Consider the following 15,670-nt stretch of genomic DNA (forward strand, 5'->3'; position numbering starts at 1 on the left):
CCAATGATGAATCTGCTGAAAAAGAAATTAGGAAATTATCCCCATTCACAATATCCTTAAAAAAAATACTGGAGTCTCAATCTAACAAAATAGGCAAAAGGACCTCTACATTGAAAAAAAAATAGAACACTAAAGAAAGAAACTGAAGATGAACTTAGAAGATGGAAAGACCTCTCATGTTCTTGGACAGGCAGAATCAGTATTGTCAAAATGGCCAAGCTACCAAAATCACTACACATATTCAATATAATTCCCATCACATTTCCAATAATGTTCTTCACAGAAATAGAAAGAGCAATCATGAAATTCATTTGGAAAAATAAGAGGTCAGTACACACAAAGCAGTTCTTGGTGAGAAAAGTGAAGCAGGAGGCGTCACAATACCAGATCTCAAATTATACTACAGAGCTATAGTGACTAAACAGCATGGTAGTGACACCAAAACAATCATGAAGACCAATGGAATCCAATAGAAGACAAAGAAACAAATCCGCATACATTCTCACACTAGACAAAGGCGCAAAATATATGTTGGAGGTATGATAGCCTCTTCTACAAATGGTGCTGGGAAAACTGGAAATCCATATGTAGTCAAATGAACTTTAACCCCTATCTCTCATCCTGCAAAAAACTCAACTCAAAGTGGACAAAAGACTTAGGAATTAGACCAGAAACCCAGCATCTTCTAGAAGAAAATGTAGACCCAGCACTCCAACATGTCAGCTCAAAGACTGACTTCCTTAACAAGACCCCTAGAGTGTAAGAAGTAAAATTAAAAATCAATAAATAGAATGACATCAAAAAATTTTCTCACAGCAAAGGAGACAATGAAGAGCATGAAGAGAGAGCCTACAGGACAGGAGGAAATCTTTGCTACCTGCACCTCAGGTAGAGCATGAATATCCAGGATATACAAAGAGCCCAAAAAGTCAACACCAAAAACACTAATAACCCAAACAAGAAATGGATAGAGGAGCTAAAAAGACACTTCTCAAAAGAAGAACTACAAACGGTCAACAAATATATGAAAAAATGTTGAGCATCCCTCTCATTTAGAGAAATGCAAATTAGAACTACACTGAGATTTCATCTCACTCCAATCAGAATGTTAATCATCAAGAATTCAAATAATAATAAATATTTTTGAGTATATGCCTAAATAGTACACTCATACATTGTTGTGGGACTGCAAATTGGTACAACCATTCTGGAAAGCGATATGGAGATTCCTCGAAATGACTGTACAACCCAGCTATCCCACCCCTTGGTGTATATCCAAAGGAATTAAAATCAACATACTGTGAGGCAATCACAGCCATGTTTACAGTAGCAAGTTTCACAATAGCTACGCTATGGAGCAACCACGTGTCCCTTCAACAGATGAATGAATAAAGAAAATGTGGCATATATACAGAATGGATTATAATTCAGCTATCAACAAGAATGACTTTATGACATTTGCTGGTAAATGGATGGAACTAGAGACCATCATGCTAAGTAGACTAAGCTAGTCCCAAAAATTTAAGATCAGTTGTCTTCTCTGAAACGTGAAAACTAATTCAAAATAAGAGGGGGGTGGATTTAAAAAAAAAATAGATATAAGATCAGAGGAGTTGACAAAGGGTACTGAAAGGAAGGGAGGAGGGATGGGATAGGGAAATTCAGTGGAATGAATCTGACCAAACATTCTCATGTATATATATGAACATTAATCTCACCATCATGTACATCCACAAGACACTAAGTTAAAAAAATTCTAAGTAAATAGCAGAAAGATCAGCAGAATTGGGGGAAGGAGACAGGGGTAGAGAAAAAGGGTGGGGAAATGAAAATACTAGAAACTGAATTAGAATAAATTATATTCCATGCTTTTATAATTATGTCATCGAATATTCTATTGTTATGGAGAGCTAAAAGGAATGGATAAAACCAAAATTATCCTTTGACCTTAGAGAAGTTATTCCATCTTTCTAAACTTTTTATCTTTTAATCTACAAAATGAAGATGATATTGAAGATATATGATCCTTAGTGCTTTGTGTCAGCCATTGTCATTACCAGGTCACGTGCCTTCCATATGGCTGTCTGTGGAAAGGAGTCAACTCACCCACCTCTTGATTTTTCTTTCCCTTAAAACCACCTGTTCCTTGTAGGCTACAATTTGGTCCAACAGCTGCTTTCTTTCTTTTTCTTTTCTTTTTTTTTTTTTTTAATGGACACTGTACCTTCATTTTTAAAAAAATTTGTATGTGGTGCTTAGGATTGAACCCAGAGCCTCATGCATGCCAGGCAAGCGCCCTTACCATTGATCTACAACCCCAGCTCAATAGCTGTTTTCTTCACTTCTTCTTTAACATCACAAGGTATGTGTTTTTTAAGTCCCTGACAAACTGCCCTAACCGTTTTCCCAGAGGTTCAAATCCTGGTCTTCTGTCCCTGACCTCCTCACTTAAACTTTCAGCTTATTTGCCTGGACAGAAGAATAAAGTCACTTTCCCAGCTGTGATATTAATAAGAACAAGTAAAGTGTTTTGGAAATGCAAAATACAGTTAATTTTTAAAGGGTAAAACATAAGTGTTAAGTTCACTGGAAATTTTAATCACACTGTAGAGGGAATATAACTGCTTTAATGCTTTTTTTTTTTTTTTTTTTTTTGCAGGAAAACATTACATGGTGGTGGTAATTCTGAGCTTTCAGAGACCTGGGTTCATGTGGAGCACAGCTAAAAAGAGTTTTGGGAGCTGAACCAAGTTCTTAAAAATTGGAATAAAAAGAAACCAGAAATTTTATAGGGCTACTTTCTCTATGAGATCTCTTTAGTTAAAATGAATGTTTCCAGTTTCCAAAAATTTCCACTTTTGAATATCTCTAGTTTTAATATGGACATAATAGAATGCAACTTTTCTCTGTGTCACTAAGGGAATCTCGCTCGGTTCAGTCTGAAACTGTTCTTTCCACTTGTGGAAGTGAGGGCCCAGGCCTGAGTCACCAAAGAAGTGTCACAGATTTTATGAGCTGGTTCCTATCCGTAAGGTGGTGTAGAATAATGATTTGCTTAGAGAACTGTTTGGTTTTGCTAAATGCAAGTATGATCCCTTTGACTCATAAAATTGACTTATTTTAAAAATGGACCTGTTTCTTTCTCTTCCTTTCCTCTTCCCTCATCTTGAAAAAACAGGATTACCTTTCTTCCCCATCCTAGGCAGAGTTACCTGTTCACACACTCACCTCGGGAACGAAGAATTCAGACTTGGGGACGGCACCAGAAGATCTCAGAAATGACTGTCTCCCAAATTAACAAGTGAATTACTACTCTGACAGAGAACACGGGGAGGGTAGCCTTTGATTCATCTCTTAAAACCCCCCTGTTCCCCATGACAGGCAGAATCACAGCCTCTGGGACAAGAGTCAGTCCCCTGTGTTTCTCCTTTGCTAACAAAGCAATAAAACTTCTTTTTCCCTTTTCTCAAAACGGTGTCCTTATTATTGGATTGGCATCAGGGACAAGGACCAAGCTTTTGTTTTTGTTTTTGGGTACTGGGGATTGAACTCAGGGGCACTTGACCACTGAGCCCCATCCCCAGCCCTGTTTTGTATTTTATTTAGAGACAGGGTCTCACTGAGTTGCCTTGGGGCTTGCTTTTGCTGAGGCTGGCTTGGAACTCACAATCTTCCTGTCTGAGCCGCTGGGATTACAGATACGCACCACTATGCCTGGCTAAGGACCAATCTTTTGATAACAAACCTGTCTTAGGTCTTTTTTGTTATGAAGTTACCTTCTTTGTTTATATCAGCTCCACCTTTTACACACATACCGCTCCAGCACCTGGAAAAATGCCTGGCGCATGGTAGGCAGGCAACACATTTTTAAGGAATGAAGAAATGAATGATTTTACAACAGACAAATCTGTATACTATGAGAATTCTAAAAGGGTCACCTGCCTAAGTAGGAGGTTGGGTAAGTGCTGGACATGTCAAATGTGTATGAAGTTTTTCTTCAAGTGGAATGGAAATGCCTCAAAGAAAGGGAGTTTACTTTACATTAAATTTTTTTTTTTTTTTAGTTGTTGACAGATCTTCATTTTATTTATTTAAATCCGGTGCTAAGAATCGAACCCAGTGCCTCACACATGCCAGATAAGTGCGCTACCACGGAGCCACAGCCTCAGCCCATTACTTTACGTTTTTATGAATTCTCTTCTGCCAGCACATAGCGCTGTTTTGCTAAACTGAAGCTACTCGGCCTTCAGAATCTGCAACAGGGGATCTGTAACTTTTGAGCACTTCTTACAGGTGAGCTTATCATCTTCTATATCTGTATCCTTTTTTTCAGTGAACCTCCTAGAATCATGTTCTGCTGTGTATTTCCGCCTAAGACAGTGAATGAAGGACGGAGTGATTTCCAAGAATACCTTTCCCCAAGCCTCTTTGCCAAGAAGTTGATCAGCAAGCAGTTGGTACATAGTATGCTGCTCCTAGGAGATGATTAATACAATTATGGAAAGAATGAATTCTTCAGCCTAGTGCAGTCTGGATAATCAGAATGACACATTCACCATGAATGGCTCCTTTTGCTACATTTTAGTAACAGGTGAGGAATCCTGGGCTTTTGTATGGTTCTGCCCCAAAGCTGTTGAGTTACTCTGAAAATCCTCCAGACCTTCTGCTTCTGAGTTCCCCCATCTGTGAAATTATGTGCTGGGGGATGATACGCCAGGTCATGGGGATTCTGATTTTTTTACTCCAATATTATTGGCACTTGTAAACCTCAGGCAAATGCAACCACTCTGACCCTCAGTTTCATCATTTCTAAAGGGGAAAAAAAATAAAAGTCCCCCACCTCCTAAGACAGCTGCTGGGAATAGGGCACAAAATGTAGGCAGGTGCCCCAAAGCTCAGCAATCAAGATCAATAATATTTTAATACCATATTTTTAAAAAGTCAAAATTAATGCAAAAAATTCACGATGAAAAAAACTATCCACATTTTTCAATAAAGACAAGATCAGTAACAGTGCTGTGCCAAACCATACTGCAGCCTGTGGCAAAAAGGAAAAAAGGATTAAATGGGATCATGCTTGTAAGGTACTTGGCACCAAGCCTTGCACATGGTAAGTCTACAGTAAACATAAACCAGTATTATTGAATAATCTCCAAGGTTTCTTCTTGTTCAAAAATTGCTTAGCTACCACTTGTCCCCACAATTTAGTCTTTTAAAAAATGGCAACTACTGAATTAATTTTAGGCAAAATTTCTGCAGAGTTGGCGCCATGCCTACCATCCTTCTGTAAAAATGTAGAATTAGTCCAGGGGAAAATAAAATAAGTTAGACTCTAAACTTCTTTTATATGTGCTTAGGATGCAATTAAATACACTGAAGTTTTAACAGAATTTCAGAACAAAGTAGGTCTCAATACTGCCAACAGCACAGTGAAATCAAGCTCAAATAGCCACCAGTTGCTCATGTGCACCCAAGTTCCCATCCACCTGCTTAAGAAATGCTTGTTGAAATCCTGTTATGTTCCTCTGCTCTGAGCTAAATACTGGACCTGCAGAGATTAAAGAGATGCAGATTCTGCCCTGAGAGTATCTAATGTGGAGACGAAATTTGCCTGAAAACATGAGGGGTCCATATCGCATGTCAAAGCTATTTCCCGGGGAGAAAAAAATGCAACTCATAGAACTTATAATGAAAAATTATTTCCATAAGAATTATTGTACAAGAAGATACATATTTTGAGCCACACCATCCAACACTTTTTATCCATTAACACTGACCCAAAACACATTTAAAAAACACTTAAGAGGCATTATGTAAATACTGAAGAAATAATAGAAGGCCAAGTACCATCATTTGTACCTTTAAATGCTGACCCTTGGCTTGGTGGAGGAATAATGGGGACACAATAAGATGTTGTGCAAAATGCCATGGCCATAAACATGGGAGTGATAATGAGGAAGAGGTGGGGGAGAGTCAAGATGGTCAAATCCACCTGTGTCTAAATCTGTGTCACCTCCACATACAGACTGAGGAGGGGAGATGCAGACTCGGGGCTCGTAGGAGCAATTTAGGAAGAGTCCAAGAGAAGTTTTCACTTCCTTTATAGTCTTCTTTAAAACAGTACAGAAGAAATAAGCCCGTTTGGAAAGGCTACTACTACTATAGGATTCCAACTGTAAGTCATTCTTGAAAAGGTAACACTAAGAAGACTGAGGAACATACTCGAGTTTTACATCCTAACCTTGCACGGTTGAAATGTATCTAAAAGGGACTGGGGTTGTGCTCAGTGGTCGGGTACTTGCCTGGTATGTGTGAGGCACTGGGTTTGACCCTCAGCACTACATATAAATAAAGAAATAAAATAAAGAGGTATTGTGCCCATCTACAACTAAAATCCAGTTCTATCATAAAGACTTTAAAGAAATGTGTCTAAAATATTTTCAGCCAATCTACATCTGTTTTTTTTATTTTTTCTTTTGGTACCAGATATTGAACCCAGGGATCCTTAACCACTGAGCCATATCCCCAGACTTTTTTTTTTTTTTTTTTTTAATTTTGAGACAGGGTCTCACTAATTTGCTTAGGATCTTGCTAAATTGCTGAGGCTGGAAAAATTGTGCTCTATATGTATACTATGAATTGAAATGCATTCTGCTGTCACATGTAACAAATTAGAATAAATCAATTTTAAAAAATAAAATGTTTTGCAAATCATATATAAAAATAAATTCTGCAGGGCTGGGGTTGTGACTCAGTAGTACAGTGCTCATCTCACACATGGAAGGCACTGGGTTCGATCCTCAGCACCTCATAAAAATAAAATAAAAGGTATTGTGTCCATCTACAGCATATATATGTATATATACATATATATATATATATATAGCAGATTTATATATTTAAACATATATATATAGCAGATTTATATATATACATATATATAGCAGATTTATATATATATATAACTGCAACTTTTAATAAAAAATAAAAATAGAAAAAATAAATTGCCGAGGTTGGCTTTGAATTCATAATCCTCCTGCCTCAGCCTCTGGAGCCACTGGGATTATAGTTGTGCACCAACATTCCCAACCACAGCCTACATCTTTTGAACACTAGTCATTTTACCAATGAAAACCACTTCTAATATTTATTATGCTAATTAACAGGACATTTGATACTGGTCAAGGATGACAGTAACATGATCAATGGTTGCTAGTGGTTGCAGGGAGAGATGAACGGGCAGAGCACAGAACATTTTAGGGCAGTGAAACTCCTCTGTATGAAACGATCATGTTGGGTAGATGTCATTACAAAGCTGTCCAAACCTATAGAAGGTACAAAATTAAGAGTATCCCCTAATGTCAACTAAGGACTTTGGGTAATAATGGCATGTCACTGCAGGCTCATCACTTGCAACCAATGGACCCCTCTGGTGGGGGATTCGATAATGAGGGAGGCTGTTCACATGAAAAAAAGGAATGTGTGGGAAACCTCTGTACCCTCTTCTCCACAAATCAAAAACTGCTCCAAAGAAGAAAAAAAATTTTTGTGTGTTTTTTAGTACCAGGATTTGGACCCAGGGACACTTAACCACTGAGCCACATCCCCAGTCCTTTTTTTTTTTTTTTTTTGTATTTTTATTAGAGAGAGGGTCTCACTGATTTTCTTACAGCCTTGTAAACTGCTGAGGCTGGCTTTGAACTCTCGATCCTCCTGCCTCAGCCTCCCAAGCTGCTGGGATTATAGACCTGTGCCACAGCACCTGGCAAGAGGAAAATCTTTTTAATAAAAGGAATAAAACAATGTATTGGAAGCATTTCAAGGCTGGTATAGGAGCATTGGGGTGAGACATCTGTCTTTCTGATAGATTTGGAATGCTGAGCCTTACCTGACAGCTGTTCCCACTGTACCAGGAGAGATGTCTTCTTGGTGGGTCAAATTCTCCATTTTATCACATTGTCACAGAAGTTAATGTGACTGGAAATAGACAGAGAGATCCCTATGGAGCTTATTGTTCACCACCACCCCAGATTTCCAGAGCTGGATTTGTTACCCTAATTTTTGTGCTACAGAATCTTATATGAGCAACACCTGTGTCTTGATGATTGTAACTGATCTTAAATTATTCCAGTGGAGGGATGGTGGTCTAAATAAGCCATAGAAAGTTTTAAGCTACACCCTAGTGCCCAACAGTCTGATTGGGAGTATGTTCCAGAGATGGACATTTGCACCTGTTTGTTTGAAAGACCACAATGCTGATGAATTTAACCACAGTAGCCTAGCTCTATTCATCCTTGACCAGTACCCAAGGTCATGTTAATTAGTATAATAAATATTAGAAGTGGGCTTTCAGCTGTAATGTGGCTGGTTTTCAGGATATGTAGATTGGTTAAAATATTTTAGAGACATTTCTCAACCTTGCATGAACAGGACATAACACTTGAGTGTGCTTTTTATAGCCTCTGATGTTCAAAACGGCACCTGAGGCATGATTTTAAACTGGTCCTACCTCTCTCCACAAACACATGATTCTGTTTGCCTGATGCTGGTTCTGAGGTTCACTGAATTGTGCCTTGAGAATGTGGGCATGGGCTGGGATTGTGGCTCAGTGGTAAAGCACTTGCCTAGCATGTGTGAGGCCCTGGGTTCAATCCTTAGCACCACATTAGAAAATAAAATAAAATAAAATAAAATAAAGGCATAGCGTCCATCTACAACTAAAAATAAATAAGTAAATAAATAAATACAACTAAAAGTAAATAAGTAAATAAACAAATAAAAAGAATATGGGTGTGAACTGGGTGCAGTGGTGCATGCCTGTAATCCCAGAAGCTCAGGAGGCTGAGGCAGGAGGATTGCAAGTTCAAAGCCAGCCTTGGAAACAGCGAGGTGCTAAGCAACTCAGCGGGACCCTGTCTCTAAATAAAATACAAAATAGGGCTGGGGGTGTGGCTCAGTGTTTAAAAGAATGTGGGTGTGTCCATCTCAAGGGAAAGTTTCCTGCCAAGAATGGTCAGAGCACACAGAAGATCAGAGAGCTGAGGCTGAGCTGAAGTTGAGCTTGGAGGTCTTGTGACTGTTTTTGTACCTGTTTGCTGATAAATGCTTATTCGATAAATGTTTGTGTGATAGAATTTGATGCTGGACTTGCTTTTGTGGCCAGATTTTATAGCAACAAGACAAGGAAGAGGTAGTTTACACGGACTTACCTCCAAGTATGTATTCAACAATAAATGAACAACTATTATGTTTCTTCTTGGAACATTCAGTCTGAAAAAAAAAAAAAAACCCAGGAAAAAACCTAGTAGTTGTACTCAAACTTGATCCAGTTAGTTCACGTTGTCCTGCTCGATCCTTCCAAGCCAGAGACATCCCATCAGAGAGACTGTCAGACACCAAAGGTCATCATAAATCCCTTTGTCCTGAATTTTGTCAGTAGAAGAATCATGACTTATAGAAAAAAAAATGCAAGAATGCACTTGGGGTTTGAGAATTTGAGCTACTTTAAGGCTTCTAGGCTTTCCCAAATCCTTCTTGGGAAGGTCTTGCTTTATACACTAGTGCTCTGATCACACGCCCTCCTTGGCTCCCAGGGACAGCTGCTACCCAATGATATAACTGATGATTCAGGAACAGAAAAATGTGTTCCAGGTAAACCAACAATGTGATCGCAAAACAGACAGAAGAAGAGTGAGTTCATAAGGCAGCCCCTCTCGCTGCAATTCACTAAAGCAAGGGTTGTGAAAAAGATAAATACGTGGGACTTTAGAGGAGGGAACTGTTACTTAAGCTGAGAATGACAAAGAATATCTCCACGAAGAAGGTGACACGTAGTTGATCCTTAAAGAATGGTTGGGCTGATTCGCAGCTTCCATTCTCAGCAGTATTAGATCTGGGTTATGATGCTTGCTCCACGAGGATGCTAACTCACGATAAGGGCGGAGGGGTAGGGAGGGTAGAAGTACTTTGTATACGACAAAGAAGAATGAAGGAAAGGAAGGGGGGATGGGAATAGGAAAGAGAGTAGGATGAACATGACTTTCCTGTGTTTATATATGAATGTTCATATATGAATACGAGACCACTGAAACTCCACATCATGTGAAACCAGAAGAACAGGAAGTTGTACTCCAAGTGTGTATTATATTTCAAAATACACTCTACTCTCAGGTATAACTAAAAAGAACAAATTTTTTAAAAAGAAAGTGGTTAGGGCTAGGATGCATGTCCATCCTTGTTTCCTCTTGTTAAATAAAGGTAGAAGACTGGGTGCATTAGATCATACCTGTAGTTACAGTCACTCGGGAGGCCAACACGCTCAAGACAGTTACATATAAAACATAGTGCTCATTTCTCTTTGGAGGGGTAAAAAAAATCGAGATAATGAGATGAGACGTGGATAGGATTATAATATACTTGTTAAGATGAGGCCAGCAGAAAGGGAATTAGGAGGTGTTGGAAAAAAAAAAGACAAGGAATTAAAAAGCATGAGAAAGGCTTTTAGTTGCATATTAGCATGGTGGGATATTTTTGAGAAAATGGGATTTGCTAATAAGGGGTATAGAATTAATAAAGCCTTGGTAAGTGGCAGAGACATCACGCACCTTTTTTCTCCGAGCATCTCTAATAAGTCTAATGGAAGAGAGAAATCTATAAAATTAAGAAAAAAAATTGCAAAAGGGATGTGAGAAAAACAGGAGTGTGAATTGGCAGAAACTTTTCTGGAGAACTCTTTGGCAGTATCCATCAGGTCGGGCCATAGTAACCAACCATGACCCAATGACAGTGGCTTTAAAACGTGTTTCTTCCTCATTCAGTATTTGTGGCAGGTCAGCTGAGGTGTTGGTCCATATTGAAATCACTGCAGAACTCAGGCTACTAAGAAGCCACTCCCTGGAATGTCGAGGATCACTGTTGTAGAAGCTGACAGAGACTCTGGAAGTTTTCAAATTGGTAATAAAATGGTAAAGGTACCCGTCCCTCATAAACATGATGTTTTGACTGAGTTTTGTGGCTTTTCTACTGGCAAGGGGACAAGGAGGTGCAGCTCTATGAGGCTCTGGAAGGCATAAAACTGGAAATATTCTTAGAGCTGGGCAGATGCCTACCTTGAGCTATAACTATTAAAATCAAAACATCTATACCCATTGACTGAGCAAGGCCATTTGTGAGAATTCATCCTATGAAAATACTTCTATCAATACCCAGCCTTGAATGTTCAAGGATTTTCTCTTCGGCCTTCAAAATTCGAATTGAAAACTAGAATGACCATCAATAATGGAATTATTAAACAAATAATAAGGTACCAGTACTTTGGCATTCTATAATCATTACAAAGAATAAGATTGATATTGAAGACAAATTGACTCAAAAAATACCAAACTTATGCATAGAATGATATCATTTATCTTATACATTATGTTAAAATTAAGACTATATTTGCAATAGAGAAAGGATAAGAAATGTTCTTGATAATAGTACTAACATCTATTGTTTATTGAGCATTTAGCATGGTTAGACATTGTATTTCTAAATGTTAAATGCTTCATAAGCATGATTCTCACTTTACAGATGAAGAACTTAAGGCTCAGAGAAGTTCAGTGACTTGTCTAAGCTCACACAGATAAGCAGTTCTGCAGTTAGGATCTCAGTGTGTCTGAAAAATAGCTGCCACTGGGCCGTTGGATAAGTTTAGTGGTGGGGCATAGGAAAAAAAAGCTTTTACTGTCTGCTTTATGGGGTTTAATTAGCTTGTATTTATTTTTGTTTTCTTGCAATAAGTATGTATTCCTTTTTGCAAAAATGATCTAAAAATAAAAATGGGAAGGGGACGAAATAGGTTGGAGATAGCCATGCATACATAGAAAAAAAAAAATCTACAAATGTACCCAAACTCTATCCAAGTGCCTGAGTTCCAGCAGCAGGGGGAAGAAATCTTACATCAAATTCAGTGTCTAAAGCAAAAATGGGGCAGGTAGCCTGTTGAATACGCTGGGAGGAGGGGTCTTTCTTTGAGGCAGGGTGGCCTGGCAAATGGCTCTCCAGTGAGTCTAGCAGCCTCCTGGGGAAACTGCAAAGGCCATCTTGAGAACCTTTTGGTAAATATTGAGGACGATGAATCACTGAAAACAAGCAGCAGGGTTCATAAGGAATAACTCATGACAGGCAATTTGACAGCCCTTTAAAAATAGAATTATTAGGGTGGTGAATAAAAGAGCCATTATGAGCCTCGGCATGTGGACTGCATCGGGACTGTCTCAGGAAGCCCTCCCATCTAATGTTTTCCAGTAGGCTGGTGCTGGGTACATGGGAGAGGATTGAGACCGGGAGATAGAAGACACTCATTTATGTATTCAAGGATGCAAAGTTGCACATACAAGGACATTCATCGCAGCACTGTGTGTTAAAGGGAGAATCTAGAAACCAGTTTAACATCACCAGTCGGGGATTAGTTAAAAGCATATTTGGGGCTGGGATTGTGGCTCTGCGGTAGAGCGCTCGCTTAGCATGGGTGGGGACCCGGGTTCGATTCTCAGCACCACATAAAAATAAAAGTATTGTGTTCTATCATCTACAAATAAAAAAAAAAGATTCATATTCTCTCTCTCTTTCTCTTTCTCTCTCTCCCTCCCCCCCTTTCTCCTTTAAAAAAAAATTTTTTTAAAAAAGCATACTGGGCCAAGTGCTCATGTCTGCAATCCTAACCACTCAGGAGGCTGAGGCAGGAGGATTGCAAATTCAACACCGGCCTCTACAATTTAACCAGCCTCTGTCTCAAAATAAAAGATAAAAAGAACTGGGGATGTAGCTCCATGATAGAGTGCCCCTGGGTTCAATCCTGGGGACTAGGGGAAAAAGAAAAAAAAAAAAAAGGAAATATTCATGAATGGACTTACATGTAGCTTTAGCATTTTCAGTCAAGGTTGGCAATCTATGACCCCTGGGCCAAATGTGCTCCAAGAATTGGGAATAATTTTTATTGTTTTAAATGATCAAGAAAAAAAATTAAAAGAAGAATAATATCTCATGACAGGTGAAAATGTGTTGTGAAATTCCAATTCCCCCATCATTCAATGAAGTCCTGTAGTAACACAGCCTGCCTTTTCATCTCCGTGTTGTCCCTGGCAGCTCTCGGGCTGCCATGGCAGAGCTGAGTAGTTGTGGCGGGGACCTGAAGATCTGCCAAGCCTACAATATTTACTGTTGGGCCCCGGACAGAAGAAGTTTGCTGACCTCTGTCTCCAACAGATCATTAAATGAGATTATTAAGCAGAACGGTTTCATTCTGGTATCGAAGTGTCTTTAATTCCCCTTTTCACCCTGGCTCTTTCTCAGCTTTCTTTGAGCTTGTTTATTTGGTTATTTTTCTGTTTCTGTTAGTCTGTCTGCCTCTGCCTTTATGGTCGTTGTGGATCTCACGATTGTGTGCTTTTTTGGGGGGCAGGGGTGGTGGGTAGGAATTGAACCCAGTGGTGCTTACCCACAGAGCCACATCCCCAGCCCGTTTTTGATGCTGTTGTTTCTGAGACAGGGTCTTGCTAAGTTGCTTAGGGCCTCACTAGATTGATGAAGATGCCTTTGAATTTTTCGATCCTCCTGCCTCAGCCTCCCAAGCCACTGGGATTTTAGGTGTGCACCATCACGCCTGGTTCATTCACTATTCTAAAAACAAAAAATTACGTATTTTTATTAGACAAGAAATATCTAGTCCTTGGGGGAAAAAAAGTCAAATGCTAAGGAAATATACCCCATGTCAGCCTCTGCTACTTGATTGGAAACTTGCTGAGGGCAAGGGACCATATTCATGTTTTGTCCCCTGCACTTAGCATAGGACCTGGCACATAGTAAATCCTTAGTAATACTTCTTTTTTTTTGGGGGGGATGGGTACCAGGGACTGAACTCAGGGGCACTTGACCACTGAGCCACATCCCCAGCCCCATTTTGTATTTTATTTAGAGACAGGGTCTCACTGAGTTGCTTAGGGGCTTGCTTTTGCTGAGGCTGGCTTGGAACCTGAGATCCTCTTGCCTCAGCCTTCTGAGCCACTGAGATTATAGGCGTATGCCACCATGCCTGGCTCCTTAATAATACTTCTTAATGAACTACTGCATGCTGTATCTGTGTCTATGGTATCTTTTGCAATCTACTATTCTGCAGTGTGCTTTTTCTTTTCTTTTCTTTTCTTTTCTTTCTTTCTTTTTCTTTTTTTTTTTTTTTTTTTTTTGGTATTGGGGATTAATCCTGGGATGCTCTACCACAAAGTCACATCCCCAGCCCTTTTTATAGTTTATTTTGAGACAGGGTCTTGCTAAGTTGCTGAGGCTATGCTCAAACTTCCGATCCCTCTACCTCTGTCTGCCCCACAGTTTGCTTTCTTGTATGTGCTAATAAACATAAACTAAAGGAAGTGTATGAGGAGAGAAAGCATTTTCCATTCTGGCCACGGAAAACACACCCTTTTGTGTAGTAGCCAGGGCCCTCTTAGTAACTGGCCTTCTGTACAGCTCAGATGTTGCCTCAGGCTAGTGGAGGCTAGTGGAGTGGATCACAGTCAGGAAGCATTTTGTTAATCCGTTTTGGGGGTGACACACCAGCAGGGACACAGGAAACCTGGCATGGATCATTTACTGGGCCTTCTTACTTAGGATGGTAATTGTATTTCTGTGCCATGAGCCCAAATCTCGTTGCTCTCCTCCCTGTCTTCCTTCCTTGTTTCTATTTTTAAATTTTATTTCTAATGGATGCATAATAATTGAACATATTTATTGGGTACCTTGTTAATTTTTTTTTGGGGGGGCTGGGGATTGAACCCAGGGCCTCATGCATGGTAGGCAAGTGCTCTACCACTGAGCTACATCCCCAACCCCCATCCTGATGTTTTGATGCACGTACGCATTGTGTACTAATCAAATCAGGGTATTTGGCCCATCCATCACCTCATACATTTATCATTTATTTGTGGTGAGAACATTCAGACTCCTCACTATTTAGAAATATTTGATATGATATCATTAACCGTTGTCACCCTGCTGTGCAATAGAACTCAACAACTTATTCTTGCTGTCGAACCATAGCTCTGTCTCGATCATTCATTCAGTCACTTCCTATCCCTCCCTGCCCTCTGCCCTCCTCCAGCCCTTGACAACCACTTTTCTACTCTTCCCTTCCATGAGATGAGCTTGGGCAGATTCCCTGACTCATCTCGACTCTTTGATCTGACCTCCCTTTCCTGCTTTTCTAAGACTTCATGCAAAAGCAGGAGTTAAGAACATTATGTTCCAAGTGATTGGCTCTGTGCATGGCACCTTTGGAACCTCAGATTTATGGGTGAAGTTGGGCAAGTTTCATGCCACCTATTTTTACAGATAAAGAAACTGGGGCACAAGAGAAGTGAAACAGTTTGCCAAGGTCAAGGCCTGCTCCAGAAGCAGTGCTCCAAAGCGCTCTGCCAGGCTGTGTGTCTCTACTGCACACGGTTCTGCTCCCACAGCAGCACCAACTCCAGTTAGATCCGAGGGGTGGGAGTAGGAGGGGGTGGCTTACTGGCCTTTGTATTCTCAGTACCTGGCAGAAAGCCCAGGGCTAGGAGCAGATCCTGCCTGCCTGTTGACAAGGTGGATTAGAAGCACACTTTATGACACTTCCCCAGGCTTCCTCATGCAGCTGCTG

General features: G+C 39.9%; 1 non-coding gene across 1 annotated transcript; it reads right to left on the reverse strand.

Annotated features, from left to right (window-relative positions):
• Positions 1–14,790: 14,790 nt before the first annotated feature.
• Positions 14,791–14,862, reverse strand: Trnag-acc (transfer RNA glycine (anticodon ACC)). Its single transcript has one exon. It is a non-coding gene; the product is annotated as a tRNA-Gly (tRNA).
• Positions 14,863–15,670: the final 808 nt, after the last annotated feature.

This window comes from Urocitellus parryii (genome assembly GCF_045843805.1).
Source record: "Urocitellus parryii isolate mUroPar1 chromosome 13 unlocalized genomic scaffold, mUroPar1.hap1 SUPER_13_unloc_10, whole genome shotgun sequence".
Taxonomy (NCBI): Eukaryota; Metazoa; Chordata; class Mammalia; order Rodentia; family Sciuridae; genus Urocitellus; species Urocitellus parryii.